Here is a 15,518-nt window from a genome sequence, read left to right on the forward strand (position 1 = left end):
TCAGTTTTTACTTCTGCTCTGCAAGGGATGTCTGCCCACCTGCCTCTGCTTTTCCAGACTTCTACCAAGCAAAGCAGAGTGGCTGTCAGCAGGAACATTGTGACAGAGCTGACACGCTATACAAGTTAAGAGCAAGAAATGGAGAATGAGCTCGTTGCAGCTTCCAAGCCTCCCCTACGTGCGCTGTTCATTTTAGCAGAAAGTTACACCGGCCTGAGGCCAGAACTGTTCTTTCAGTTGCCCAACACAGATCAGCCTACATAACCTAAGCCATGGTGCACCTAAAGCAGAGAGAGAACAGGAGTGAAGAACAGGGCACCTGCAGAGCAGGTAGGGCTAGATGGCATGAGGAAGTGAGCCAAGCCAGTTGCTGTAGTGCAGGGGTGGGCAACTTGTAGCCCTCCAGAGGTTTTGGCCTACACATTATATCATCCCTAGCCAGCATAGCCAGTGGTGAGGGATGCTGGGAGTTGTAGGCCAAAACATCAGGAGGGCCACAATTTGCCCACCCTGCTATAGGGGAAGACAACCCCCCAGCCTCCCCCCCATGTGACTAGCTAATGTGGCCTGGCTCTGAATGTGATGCTGTGATTTAAAGCAGGAACAGAGAAGGGAGAAGGTACCTGCTGGTCAACCATGAGGCACAACGTGAGGAAACAAGCCAGGTGTGCCTTCAGCCCAAGTGTATGCCGTTCTTGTTCCTAGGGTAGATGGAGTTCGAGAAGAGAGGGCATACTCTTACGCCATAGTCTTATTCAGTCACTGTAAAGTAGGATGCTGCCGTGTAGCAGGTGAGGCGTGGTCTGTGTGGCCCAGCGTTTTCAGCTTTGGCTGGCATCCAGGGACTTGGGCAGAGCAGCCTTCCCCACCTTTAAGTGGAGGTGCCAGGGACTGAGCCTGAGTGCTCCTGCAGGCATCACATGTGCTCTTCCACGGAGCTGTGATCCCTGTCCCGAATTAATGTGTTATTTATGGCAACTGTCAACAGCGACCAGCAGTTCCTTTGACTCCCTCACACTGAGGGGCATATAAAGGGCTGCGTTGCTCTGGAGGCTCCGTGAAGGTAACAGCCTTTAGAAATGATGGACCAATTTGTAACTGGGGGAGGGGGGCCATTAAAAACTCCCATGGCTGATCCCTGAATGAAAAGGTGTTGTGTTGCTTTCAGAAGATGATCCTGTGCCATACGTCATGGTGCACCCCTTTTTGCCACCTGCACGGGTGTTGCCCTTTGGTTTTCTAAGTGTGGCTTGCTGGGTAGCTGCTGTTCTCCACTGCTTTGGGCAAAGCAGGGATAGAAACGGGGGGTGGGGGGTTGTGTGGAGGAATGAAAACGATACAGATGGTTTGGAGAGGCAACTGTGGACATCACCTGAAGGGACTTCCTTGTACCACAAGGGACTGGATCCTGCAATGGCAGTCCTTATCTCTTACTGCACCCAAGGAAAAGAGCCGATTGGTTCTGTTTGGAGCCATCTAAAATGGAAGTCTGTGGTCATCAAAAGGTCCCTGAGAGATGGTCCCTGAGAGTTCTCCGTGTCATGGAGAACTTCCTTGCCGTTAGTCTGATTTGGAAGCTGGCTCTTGCTGGTGGCAGTTGCTGTTGCAGATATTGAAGGAAAGGAGGCAAGACTAGATGAACACTGCAAAGCTGACTGAGCCTTGGAATTTGCCCATTTTGGGGAAAGCATCTGTATGTACAGACACACATAGTTTGGTGGTGAGCCTCTGTGGAAGCAACACGACTCACGGCTTTTGGGCAACATGTGCATCTCCATCGCTGCACTGAACTCAGAGGAAACCTGTTCATTTGGGTCTTAGCAGAAGAGAGTTACACCATGCTGATTGGCTGGCCCTTATCTCAGTCATGAAGCCACCCCCCTTCCTCATAAGAGTTTTTAACATTAGAAAAAATGTAATAAAAATAAAGAGCCAGATGAATGTTTGAGCAGATTCATGTGCAAGGAGCCTGAAAATGAAAACAAAATGGACAGTCCGTCGGGGTGGTGGGGCGGGGGTGCAGCAAAGAGGGTGGCACTTGATCCCGAGACAACGGTGTGTGTGCCCTTCATGGAGCGAAGGCCCTGTGAGGGGAGGGTGTTTGCCCTGTAGCAGACTGCCTGGCCCCACTCTTGTCTGCAGTCCTGTCTGTGGGCAGCCCCCTGCCCCTGTCTTTGTCCCTGGAATCTTTCTTCCATGCAGTGTCCCAGCCTTCAGTGTCTCCTGAGGGACTGCACCTCTTGCTGGAGCGTCCCTTCTGTCCGCTGATGGATCATTGGCTTGCTCTGGCACAGCAGTTCCTCCTCCTCCTCCAGAATGTAAATGGCCCCTTTGCAGTCTCACCTTGGGGCTTGGGAAGCAAGTTCCATTTGAATGGCTGCGGCTGCTGGTGGGATTCTGGCTCGCAGTAGAAGCCAGATAGTCAAAGCCCAATCCCTTCTCTGTGTGCCAAGAATCCTGAGCCGGCGGTGCTGCTGCTGCTCCTACTGCTTTCTCTCGGCCCACCGAAGATTAAATGCTACCTGCGTCTAGCATGTGCTCCCGCCACCTACCCCTCGTCCCGGGGCTGCAGGGGCATCTGCTGCTCCCAGCTCTCGGGTGGCGAAAGACGCTGCATGTCGTCACACCTCGCTGGCATCTTATCTCTTGCTGTGGAGCTCCCTAGTCCTGCAAGTGTGTTGAGGAAATGGTCGGCCAGTGCCGCCGCCCCCCGCTACTGCCCTCCTCATCCACGTTAGCGGCCGCGAGGGTCACAAGCAGTCATGCTGGGATGGGAAAGGGCCAAGGCTGGCAGGGCCGACACGGCCTCTTGGCTGTGTCCTTTGGGGGAGAGGCAGCCCACTGGGGCTGAGTGAGGCTTCTTTGGGAGCCCCACCGTGGGACATCGGCCCCGACTGTCTTGGCTTGCTGAGTGCCGAACCACTTTCCCTGCAAGGGATTTACATTCTTTGCATACCTGTGCCATGTTTGTTTTGTGTCGATATGCTGGGTTTTCTTTCCTCCTTTTCCAGAATGCATTTGAGGAAATTCCATTTTTATTGTGCATTCTTTGGATATGAAATGCATGCAACTGCATTTGAGGGAGTAAATTTTTCATGACTAGCACATGGATACTAAATAAAAATGACAGCTTCTTGGATTTGACTATACTGTAAATATGTGCCTCAAAATAATGGTGCCTGTAACTGTTTGGGGAGGGGACAGCCAGGAGACCAGCAGATGGCTGGTGTGGAAGTGGACAGCAAGAGGGAGAGAGGGCAAGAGAGCTTTCCTTCTTCCTCTGCCCTAATAAGAGGGCTCCAGGTCGCTGACCCAGTGCCGTGGATAGACACTCAATTCTGGGCAGACAAAAAGAAAGGCAGGCAAGCTATGGCAGGGCTTCCAGAGGGGCCCAGGCAGCCCCATGGAGGATCAGGGGAGGTCTGGCAGCGGTTGTTGGTCAGAGCAGTCCAATGGAATGTCCAGTTTCAGGGGTAGCATTTATTCCTCTGAATATCCATCACTTGTGGCAGAAAGCAGGGAAGGGTCTGGGGCTTTTATGGCTGACCCCTTTAGGAAACAGGATGCTGGGATCAGTAGACCCAGGTCACCACCTTGATCTTTTGTGCTTGGATGCCAGGAGGTTCCAGTGAGGCGGGGGAGGAAGCAGCTGTTGCCCACCATCTCCACCACCCCAGAGGAGAAGCGCAAGTGATTTGAAAACCTGGTTTTGTCAAGTGCTGACAACTTTCATGTCCAGAGGAGAGAAAGCGAAGCATCTTCCCTATTTTGTGCTGTCTTGCTCACTCCATGCGTTGCAGTGCTCTGGAGTTACACAGGTGAGGGACAGATGGATGTGATCTGGCGGCCTCTCTTGCACTATAGAGCACAGTGAATTGTACATCTGCACTGGTCCCTAATGTTTTTGTTGCCATCTGGAAGTGCTTACTGTGCCTTGCATGGGTCTTCTCTGGTGGAGGGAATTTACCAGACAATGAGCAGAGATGGGACAGCTAGAGAAGCCATGCTGAGGCAGCCATAGATGTGAAGAGCTGGGATAGTATAGAATAGTATAGAATAGTAGAATAGAATAGTGTAGTAGGGTTGGAAGGGGCCTACAAGGCTCTTGTTACCTCTCCCCAGTTTGAGAAGGTCCCATTGATAAGCACTCTTTGAGTCCGATTCTGTAGCCAACTGTGGATCCACCGGATCGTTGTTTCATCTAGCCCACTTTGAGCTAGTTTGCTCATCAGGATATCATGGGGCACTTTGTCGAAAGCTTTGCTGAAGTCGAGGTATATGATGTCTACAGCATTCCCACGGTCTACAAGGGAGGTGACTTGATCAAAAAATGAGATCAGATTTGTCTGGCAGGACTTGTTTTTGACAAATCCATGTTGGCTTCAAGTCATCACTGCATTGTTGTCAAGGTGCTTCCAGATGGATTGCTTTATGATCTGCTCCAGAATTTTCCCAGGGATTGATGTCAGACTGAGTGGTTTGTAGTTCCCAGGTTCCTCCTTTTTACCCTTTTTGAAGATAGGGACAATGTTAGCCCTCCTCCAGACATCTGGCACTTCCCCCGTCCTCCATGATTTCTCAAAGAGAATAGACAGCGGTTCTGAGAGTTCTTCTGCCAGTTCCTTTATGACTCTAGGATGCAGTTCATCTGGCCCTGGAGATTTGAACTCATTCAAAGTCATTAGGTGTTCCTTGACCATATGCCTGTAGATCTCAAGCTGCAATCCTGCCCCTTCAGCCTGTACTTCGCCTTTGCCAGGGGGGTCATAGACCCTCTTTTGGGAGAAGACTGAGCCAAAGTAGGAATTGAGCACCTCTGCCTTTTCTTTGTCATCTGTTATCGTTTTGCCATCCTTATTTAATAGCTGAACCACCATTTCTTTCCTCTGCCTTTTACTATGCACGTAGCTGAAGAAAGCCTTTTTGTTGTTTTTAACATCCCTTGCTAACCTCAGCTCATTCTCAGCTTTAGCCTTCCTGACACCATGCCTGCAATTCTGTGCTACCTGCCTGTACTCTTCCTTTGTTAGTTGGCCTTCTTTCCACTTCCTATATGCGTCCTTTTTTGTTTTCAGGTCATCCCTAAGCTTTTTGTGAAGCCACATTGGCTTCTTCTGTTGTCTTCCACCTTTTCTTCTTGTTGGAATTGTTTGTGATTGTGCCTTGAGAATTTCCTTTTTTAAAAGCTCCCACCCATCTTGGACTCCTTTTCTCGCTAGCATCGCTTGCCATGGGACCTTACTGATCATTGTTCTGAGTTTATGAAAATCAGCTTTCCTAAAATTCAGGGTACGCGTTTGACTACACTCGGCTTTTGCTTCCCTTAGAACCAAGAACTCAAGTACAACATGGTCGCTTTCCCCCAGAGTTCCTGTAACTGCTACTTTATCCACTAAGTCATCTCTGTTGGTTAGGATCAAGTCAAGGATAGCCGATCCTCTAGTTCCTTCCTCTACTTTCTGTAGGAGGAAGTGATCCGCCACACAAGTCAGGAATTTCCTGGAGGGGCCATGTTTTGCAGAATTTGTCTCCCAACAAATATCGGGGAAATTGAAGTCCCCCATTACTACTCCATCATGCTTCCTTAAAACATTGGCTATTTGCTTTTCAAAAGTTTCATCCTTGTCTTCTCCTTGACTGTGTGGCCGGTAGTAGACTCCGACCACCAGGTTCCTTTTATTCTTTGCTCCATTTATTTCAACCCAGATGCTCTCGATGGGGCTACCAAGCTCCTCCTCCTGTATTTCTGTGCAGAGATATGTATTTTCACATACAGTGCAAGCAGGATGTGAAGCAGGCCCCACAGTGTTGGCTTCCTTGGCTTCCCTGCCCCCAGCACCGGGGAGCAGCAGGCTCCCTGGCACGCCTGGTCTCCCTCTGGGTGTTCGGAGCTTTGTTTCTCCCATCCTTCCTTCCTCCTTCTCCTCCTCCACTTTAATCACTCTTCCCTCCCTTGTCTGCCTGCTGCTCGACCCAGACCTGGAACCCTCGTCGCATCTTGCCTCTGTCCCCGGCACCTTCCATGGCAGACTCCCCGGCCCTCATTTTGCCAACTCTGCTCTTCTCCCTGACTGGCCCCTACAAAGTGCCTCGCTCCTGCCTGTTTTTCTGTCAGGCAAGCAGGCAGCTGTACACGTACACACTGGGGAGTGTCATAGAATCATAGAATAGTAGGGTTGGAAGGGGCCTATAAGACCACCGAATCCAACCCCCTGCAGGAATCCAAGTCAAAGCATCCCTGACAGGTGGCTGTCCAGCCTCATCTTGAATGCCTCCAGTGTGGAAGAAACCTGGAACAAAGAATGGAAGAAATGCTGTTGGATACTTCTGGGCTCCTCCTTCCTGGATTCATTATTCAAAGGCAAAGATGAAGGATCGATCCCCTAGCTTGGCCTTCGGACATTTGGGAAGTGCCAAGGAATAAAATGCGACAGAGTTCAACTAGGAACATGAGCTTATGAAAAGTAAAGCATAGAACATCTTACAGTTGGGGAGATGCATGTTTTCCCTGGCTGTATCTTGGTGACCGTGAAGGGACCGTGAAGAAAACCGTGAAGGGACACCCAAGACGGGAAGGTCATGGCAGAGAGGTCAGACTAAATACGATCCCTGCGGAAGGAAATGGCAACCCACCCCAGTATTCTTGCCATGAAAACTAAATGGATCAGTACAACCAGAGATATGTCGGTATACCATCGGAAGATGGGACTTCCAGGTCAGAAGATGGTCAAAATGCTACTGGGGAGGAATAGAGGATAAGTTCAACTAGCCCCAGATGTGATGACGCAGCTAGCTCAAAGCTGAAAGGATGGCTAGCAGCCGATGGTAATGGTGGTGAACGACGAATCCGATGTTCTAAAGATCAACACACCATAGGAACCAGGAATGTAAGATCTATGAGCCAAGGCAAATCGGATGTGGTTATTAGGGAGATGTCAAGATTAAATATAGACATTTTGGGTGTCAGTGAACTGAAATGGACTGGAATGGGCCATTTCACATCAAATGACCACCAGATCTGCTACTGTGGACAAGAGGACCACAGAAGAAATGGAGTAGCCTTCAGAATTAATAATAAAGTGGCTAAAGCAGTGCTTGCATACAATCAAAAAAATGACAGAATGATCTCAATTCAAGTTCAGGGTAAGCCATTTAACATCACAGTGATCCAGATATACACCCCAACCACAGATGCTGAAGAAGCAGAAGTAGATCAGTTCTATGAGGATCTGCAGCACCTACTGGATAGTACGCCAAAAAAAGATGTTATTTTCATTGCAGGAGACTGGAATGCTAAGGTGGGTAGTCAAACGATACCTGGAATTACAGGCAAGCATGGTCTGGGAGAACAAAATGAAGCGGGACATAGGCTGATAGAATTTTGCCAAGACAACTCACTGTGCATAACAAACACTCTCTTCCAGCAACCTAAGAGACGACTTTATACATGGACTTCACCAGAAGGTTGACACCGAAATCAGATTGACTACATCCTTTGTAGCCAAAGGTGGCGGACATCTATGCAGTTGGTAAAAACAAGACCTGGAGCTGATTGTAGTTCAGATCACAAAGTTCTTATTGCACAATTTAGAATCAGACTAAAGAGAATAGAGAAGACCCACAGATCAGTTAGATATGAGCTCACTAATATTCCTCATGAATATGCAGTGGAGGTGAAGAATAGATTTAAGGGACTAGATTTAGTAGATAGGGTCCCGGAAGAGCTATGGACAGAAGTTCGCAACATTGTTCAGGAGGTGGCAACAAAAAACGTCCCAAAGAAAAAGAAAACCAAGAAGGCAAGATGGCTGTCTGCTGAGACACTGGAATCAGCCCAAGAAAGAAGGAAAGCAAAAGGCAACAGTGATAGGGGGAGTTTGTTGTTGTTGTTGTTCAGTCGTGTCCGACTCTTCGTGACCCCATGGACCATAGCACGCCAGGCCTTCCTGTCCTGCGCTCTCTCCCGGAGCATGCTCAAGTCCATATTCATTGCATCCGTGATGCTATCTAGCCATCTCATCCTCTGCCGTCCCCTTCTCCTTTTGCCTTCAGTCTTTCCCAGCATCAGGGTCTTTTCCAGAGAGTTTTCCCTTCGCATTAGGTGGCCAAAATATTTCAGCTTCAGTATCTGTCCTTCCAATGAGCACTCAAGGTTGATTTCCTTTAGTATGGACTGATTTGACCTCCTTGCAGTCCAGGGGACTCGTAAGAGCCTTCTCCAGCACCACAGTTCGAAAGCATCAATTCTTCGGCGCTCAGCCTTCCTTATCATCCAGCTCTCACAGCCATACGTTACTACTGGGAAAACCATAGCTTTGATTAGACGGACCTTTGTCGGCAAGGTGATGTCTCTGCTTCTGACTATGCTGTCTAGGTTTGCCATAGCTTTCCTCCCAAGGAGCAAGCGTCTTTTAATTTCATGGCTACAGTCACCGTCTGCGGTGATCTTGGAGCCCAAGAAAATAAAATCTGTCACTGCTTCCATTTCTTCCCCTTCCATATGCCAGGAAGTGATGGGGCCAGATGCCATGATCTTAGTTTTTTTAATGTTGAGTTTCAGATCAGCTTTTGCACTCTCCTTTTTCACCCTCAACAAGAGGCTCTTTAGATCCTCTTCGCTTTCTGCCATTAGGGTGGTATCGTCTGCATATCTGAGGTTGTTGATAATTCTCCTGGCAATCTGAATTCCGACCTGTGATTCATCCAACCCGGCGTTTCTCATGATGTACTCTGCATCTAAGTTAAATAAGCAGGACGACAATATGCAGCCTTGTCGTCCTCCTTTCCCAATTTTGAACCAATCGGTTTTTCCATGTCTGGTTCCTACTGTTGCTTCTTGACTCTCGTACAGGTTTCTCAGGAGACAGGTAAGGTGGTCTGGTACCCCCATCTCTGATAGCGGGAGATATGCCCAATTAAATGCAAAATTCCAGAGGTTAGCCAGAAGAGATAAGGAATTATTTTTAAACAAGCAATGCGTGGAAGCGAAGAAGATAATAGAATAGGAAGGACAAGAGACCTCTTCCAGAAAATTAGTAACATGGGAGGTAAATTCCAGGCAAAAATGGGTATGATCAAAAACAAAGATGGCAAGGACCTAACAGAAGCAGAAGAGATCAAGAAAAGGTGGCAAGAATATACGGAAGATCTGTATAGGAAGGATAATAATATCGGGGATAGATTTGATGGTGTGGTCAGTGAGCTAGAGCCAGACATCCTGAAGAGAGAGGTTGAATGGGCCTTAAGAAGCATTGCTAATGACAAGGCAGCAGGAGACGATGGTATCCCAGCTGAACTGTTTAAAATCTTGCAAGATGATGCTGTCAAGGTGATGCATGCCATATGCCAGCAAATTTGGATGGCATTTGGCAAGAATGGCCAACAGATTGGACAAAATCAACTTATATCCCCATACCAAAAAAGGGAAGTACCAAAGAATGTTCAAACTATGGAACAGTGGCACTTATTTCACATGCCAGTAAGGTAATGCTCAAGATCTTGCAAGGTACACTCCAGCAATTCATGGAACTGTTGCAGAACCCAGAGTCAGAGAGACCACGGAGTGAAGGAAAAAGAGATTCTTTATTTAACGCGCGGGCTTAAGGCTGGAATCGTTTCCAAAGAGCCAGAAGCCCCGATTTACATTAGCACATTGGTTTTATAGACATTGTGACACATATGAAACGGCTCCTCCTCCCCCTCCTGCATGGGGTTGCAATCCTCAACATTTTTTTTCTTAGCACTATTGTTTATAATACAAGAAATGGGTTATAGGGTAGCCATGATAAGGAGAGAACAGAAGAGAACAGCAGAGAACAAGATATACAATTGTATGACCTTTGACAAGATAAGGAATTCCTGTGTCTCGTCAGCTTACAACAATATATTCAAGGGAGAAAGAGCTCAGCAAGAACATGAAGCATGAGACTGCATGAGGCTACTTAGTCTGATCCCCGATATGGCTGCTACATTCCCCCCTTAAATGCATAATTTCATTACAATTATAGCATTTTTGATAACAATACAAAGCTTTTTGTGACATACATATTACTTAGCCTCTTGTTGGGCTATTAGAGCGTAGAGGGCAGCAGTTTTACTAGCTGAGACATAAAACAGATTGGTTAAACAGCTTATAAGACAAGGAACGCAGAGACATAACAGAACTTTTATGAACAATACTGGTAGAATTAGGATGAACAATGCTTTTAAGCTAGCTAAGATCTGGAAGCCAAGGGGTTAACTAATTGAGCTAATTGTTTTGTTAGCTACTATGTTGTGCTGTTCATCTACAGCATTGCCATTATCAGTTAAGTTAAAACAACAGAGCTTTTGGTGTGTCTCACAACTTAAATGATGAAGAAGGAAGAGGTAATCTATACCAGCTCTATTTTCTAGAACTGCACCTCTTAGATCACGCAACTCTTTATTTAACAATGACAATGCTCGTGAGGTGGCATTTATGCTTTTGGCTAAGCTGCAAGCTAACCGGTTGATCTCCAGACCATCAGCCAAGGCTAAACCTGGAACCTTAACCAGTGACATTGCTAAGGCCAATTTTTTTGAGTCAAAATATAACTGCACATGACTATTACAATTTTTAGTTAGTTGGAGTGCTCGAGGCTGCCGTTGACGGATTTTCTCGGGCTACAGGGGAAGAATTGGCACCAGTTCAATTGGCGGCTGAGGCAACATGGGTGGTTATCAGACAAGTTGGCAGGAATGAATGACCAAGTGCGGGAATTACATGACTAAAACCATCCATGAGGCAAAAGTATGTGGGCATCATTAAAAGATATGTTTTGAATTTTATTACAGTGGAAGGGGGCCAGGGATAGCTTTATATTTTCTGGAAAAAATTTTGACAATTAAGCATTCGTGCACTTGTAGTAACAATGGGGGTGCGTAGAGTGAACTCTGTAGGGGGTAGGATCTTTGCAACTACGCCCCAATTAGCCTTTTGGGAATAAGTTAAACTTACACTATAAACTTTTAACATGGTATCTTTTTGAATTTTCTCAGGATGTCTACAGATAGGTATTAGGCAAGAGCTAATAAGCCTGTTTGCAGGTATACTTCTTGGCAAACAAAAATGTTTTACTCTCGTGATGTTAGCCAGGTGAAGCCAGTAATTATTAGCAAATCCCTGGGACAAACTTTCTCTTTCAGGGGCTGGCCCCCCTTTTTGCACCTTATTAAGGAGACACAATGCAACACTACTAACACTACAACACACATGTTTGATCTTCTTTGGGATCTGACCGTACGCTGGGCAGCTATTCACCTGGCAAGCTGCAGTAGGGTCTAGTCCCCTTCTTCAATTCTCCAGTTGCAGGTCTGACCGTACGCAGGGGGACAGTTTCCCGGTGTGTCCACAGTAAGGTCTAGCCTGAGTCTTCTTACTGCTTTTTCAGAATGATTTTTAAAGGATTTTCAGGATTTCTGTTTATGGTCTACTTTCCCCCTCTCGCTCTTTTGACTTGTGTCCAATGTATCCAGGGTTTAATTCTAGCTGCTTTCATAGCTGCGGGGGTGGAAAGTATGACAGTTTTCAGTCTTCTCCATCTGGGAGTCAAAGGGTTATTTTTCCCTCTTTAACTCATACTTTAACTCTTGGTTGGAAAGGATGAACTTCTGTGATGGGAATGGCTTATTTTCTAAGACAAAGCGACGCTGGGCTTGAAGAACTTTGCTCAGTGTTTGAACTTCTTGTTTAAGGCTAACGTTTGCTTGCTTTTGATGCTGCTCCAGTGTCAATTATGAAGTCAATGTCACGGCCCCTCACAGTCAATGTCACGGCCCTTCTCAAGCTGTCTCCCTTTTTGCCCATTCTGGCCCCTTTGGTTTTCTCCTTTGTGTATTTGATTTATTTTATTTGGGCATTCATGCCACTAATGTCCATCTTGTCCACACTGGGCACACTGGTTCTTTTTTTAAGAATCTTCTGCCTCTGCCGGGTCTTCTTCTTTTCTTTTTTTCGTTTACGTCTTCTTGGGCCTCTGGGTCGAGGGGGGTATACTGGCGATAGGCATTTGAAAGATGCTCCAAGTACGCTCTGGGGCCTCGGTGGCACCTTGCAGCACTTTAGACACTTTGGTCATATTAACTGACTTCTTCATACCTGCCTTTCATGGCTTCTAACAGCAGGGTTTGATACTGGGTGAGGCGCTCTAGCCCAACTTGTGTTTTGGGATTCCAGCAGGGGGGGGTTACTTACAAGGAGACTTTATTGGGTAACTTACAGCACACAGGCGTACTTAATTTTTGGATCAGACAGCTTCTCTGAACCACGAGCTATTGCGCTAAATGGGTTTTTATACTATACATGTTACCCATAACACTAGCAAGCATTTTCAGCATAGGCTAGAAGTGTTTGGTTCTCAGGCACAGCTTCCTGTAAACAACTTCGCTTCCTAAAGTGCTTGATAACACTTTTTATTTATTAGTATGGGAAGACAAATTTTTTCTCTTTCTTTTGCTTTCTTTTTCTTTGCTGATCTGCCTGTATTGCAGATCATGTTTCAAACTTTTTATATAAAACTTTCTGCTCCATGCACCAGCCTTGTCTCTTTATTTATCTTTTTCAAGTTAAACTTACTTAAACTTTTCTGCCTTACACTAGTCCCACTGACACACATTTGGGATAGGCTCGTCTTCTCTTTCTAGTTACATTTTCTTCATTTTAAAGAACTATTACATTATTGTGGCTACTTTACCCCAGGTAATAAGCTCCAGGCACAATCAGCTGCTTTTAATTTACCCTGGGGGCAACTATGGCCACGCTTCTTTTTTACAAATGTTTTTTTTTTTTTTTTGCCTCTTGCCTTTTCTTTCTTCTTTTTTTTCTCTCTTCTCTATCTGTCTGCTACTTTCTCTATTCCTTCTTTTCTACTTGCTTTTGTCTTTTCTCCTTGTCATCTATTGGGAACCACACTTAGTATCATTTGGAGTTGCAACTAACACTAATCTGTAAATATCACATATATTTTATGATATTTAAGAAATCATAAAATATACACAACAAACTTTTTCTGCAATTTAACACAATGAATGGAAAACACTTTTTGCATGGTAAGGCATGATGGAGCAGATCCAGCAATCATACTGGTCTTCTGGCTGAAAGCTCAGGGCTCATTAAAATCAAGGGACGGGCATACCCACACACGCAGAGTTCTAGGTCACCATTTTTGCATCGGCAACTCTATGCTGCATGAGTTCTGGCAGAAGGAAATCTAAAAGTTATAGATCAAACTCAGCCTGCTGTACACTGAGCTGACTACAAACACAGACACACGGTCCACAGCGATGAGAGTTCAAGTTTATCAAAAGCTTCATAGCACTGTCCATGGCAAGTTTTTGACAATTTAAAATTTTAGTTCATGTGCAAAGTGTCTCTAAAAAGCTCAGATGATGATGGAGGCAAACAGTGAAGGCTCTGGGCAATGAAGATGCGATGTTTCCAGCAAAGGCTCTCCACTTTTGCATCAGTTTAAAAAGGGAAAGTGTGGCCCTACACCCCTTCTGACAGACAAGGGCCTTTAACTTTTTAGCAAGGCCTCTGTCTAAACAGTGGCACAGCTCAGCTCTCTAGCCATGATGCTTTAACTTGGGCAACTCCTCTGTAAATTTTATTTTACTTCTGTCAGGTTCTCTCACAGACATTTTAAAAACTTAGTCTTTTTTTTTCTCTTCTAACCTGGTACACGAAAGCACTGAAACACTGAGTGCCGAAACTCAGGACGCTGGGGGGTGATGGGCATCGCTTTATACTTGCATTTTTCAGGCAGCCATTAATCTTCGGGGAGGCGGTGGGGTGATTTGCAGGACTTCAAAGGCAAGCTTCTCAGTTTGTTTGTATTTGTAAATCCCAAGCTCAAAACAGGACACGATGAGGTACAGGGCCACCAAATTCTTGCTTTGGCACGGGCAACAAATAACTTGGGTTAGCTTTCTTCGCTGGGGTCTCAAACAGGAAAACAGTCTTAATTTAAAGTTGTAACATCACTGACAGCGTCAGCTAGCCAGCTGCACAGATCTCATTGATTTTTAAGACAGTTGCTCCAATATCTTCTTTTCTTCTCAATCAGGTTGGGTCTCCCAGCTTACACAGTTTATTGCAGCTTTCAGGAGCATGGAAGTAGCGTGATTTTGGCTTGGCCAGGAACATGCTGTCTGGTTTCTCGGTCTCTTTAGCACACACACTTAGGCAGTGTAACACTGGACACTCAAATCAGTGAGATTTCTTCATTGCAGGGAATCCCACGGCAAAAGCTTAATGGTTACGCTCTTCAGAAATCATATAGCTGATGGTCAGTAGCTACAGGCTCTATGCAATTTTAATACAGTTCAAAGCTAAACACGGTTACCTTGACAGAGATCTTCAACGTGGTCTTTCCGCTTCATTCTGCTTTGGGACAGTCTAATGGCACACTTTTCACTCGAAGAGGGGTCTAGCCTGTGCTCTGGGGGCTGATTCTTCACCTTTATTTTCTATTTTGCCTTCATCTTCTGGGTCTTCATTTTCAGTTTCCATTTCTTAGGGATTTTATCTCAATTAGGCGAGGTGATGATGTTGTACAACTCAGAACGTTGTGGGCAATTTTCCTGCCCCCCCCCTCTCGGCGCGCTAGGCTAACAGCTACTTCTTTGGCCTTACACTCTCACGCTCCCACGCTTTGTTAAAAGCCAGACTGTCCTGCAACATTTTTTTAATTAACAGCCTCAGATCTTTTTTTTTTTTTCCTCTCAGCTCGACCTTGAGCTTTTTGCTGTTTTCTCTTTCTATTCTGAATCTTTTTTTAAAAAAACCCTTTTTCCTTCTTTGTTTGACATACATCTCAAGGGGGTGCAAGGTTTGCTTCCCCCACCACCCATAGCCTCCCTCCTAAATTGAAGACAGACACAATTAGGGAATGGGAATTGGTCAGTGAGTAAGGGGTCTCACTGGCCGACACAAGAGGATTTTTCACACCACGCACTTTGCTACTGGCCTGGGCACCCGGACAGTCAACGGTATGCTTCAGAAACCGCAGTAGCCACTCACACAATCATTCTCTCCACTGCATCCATATGTCCCTGCCACCCACTTTTCCCACTTTTTACCAGAGCGGAAAACGGCTTCCCCAGCTTCCTCAGCTTCCTACTGAGTACTGGCGTGCTAGGTACTGGCGCCCACTCGGGGGTGTGATCAGGCCCCCCTTCTACCCGCAAGGAGTAGGTTCTTTTGTATACGTATACCACCAACACTGACCTTCTTCATAAGGCGGGGCCCTCTTTTTTTCTGCCCAGTGGCCTTTCTCCCTAAAGGCGGGGCCCTCTTTTTCCCATATACTTGCCTTTCTCCTGAAGGCTTCCACTGTGGGTTTCAACTCAATTGCAGCTGCGATACAGGCAGGGCTCAAGTTCCTTCCTCCGCTTCCCAAGGTTCTCTTGCTGCTCGCTGCCGTTTGGGCGATCCCGGTGCAGGCTTTCTCCCATTCACTCGACAAAAAGGTCGGTGGTGCCAAGAAAGGGAGGCATGC

The 15,518-nt window shown here is 46.4% G+C and overlaps 1 protein-coding gene across 4 annotated transcripts in view; it reads left to right on the top strand.

The window, feature by feature from the left end:
* TTC28 (tetratricopeptide repeat domain 28) overlaps positions 1 to 15,518 on the top strand; it is a 151,418-nt gene that overhangs the window by 35,014 nt on the left and 100,886 nt on the right. The window lies entirely within an intron of this gene.

This window comes from Heloderma suspectum, chromosome 13 (genome assembly GCF_057233095.1).
Source record: "Heloderma suspectum isolate Gila_16-S chromosome 13, 16-S_ref, whole genome shotgun sequence".
In the NCBI taxonomy this organism is placed as follows: Eukaryota; Metazoa; Chordata; class Lepidosauria; order Squamata; family Helodermatidae; genus Heloderma; species Heloderma suspectum.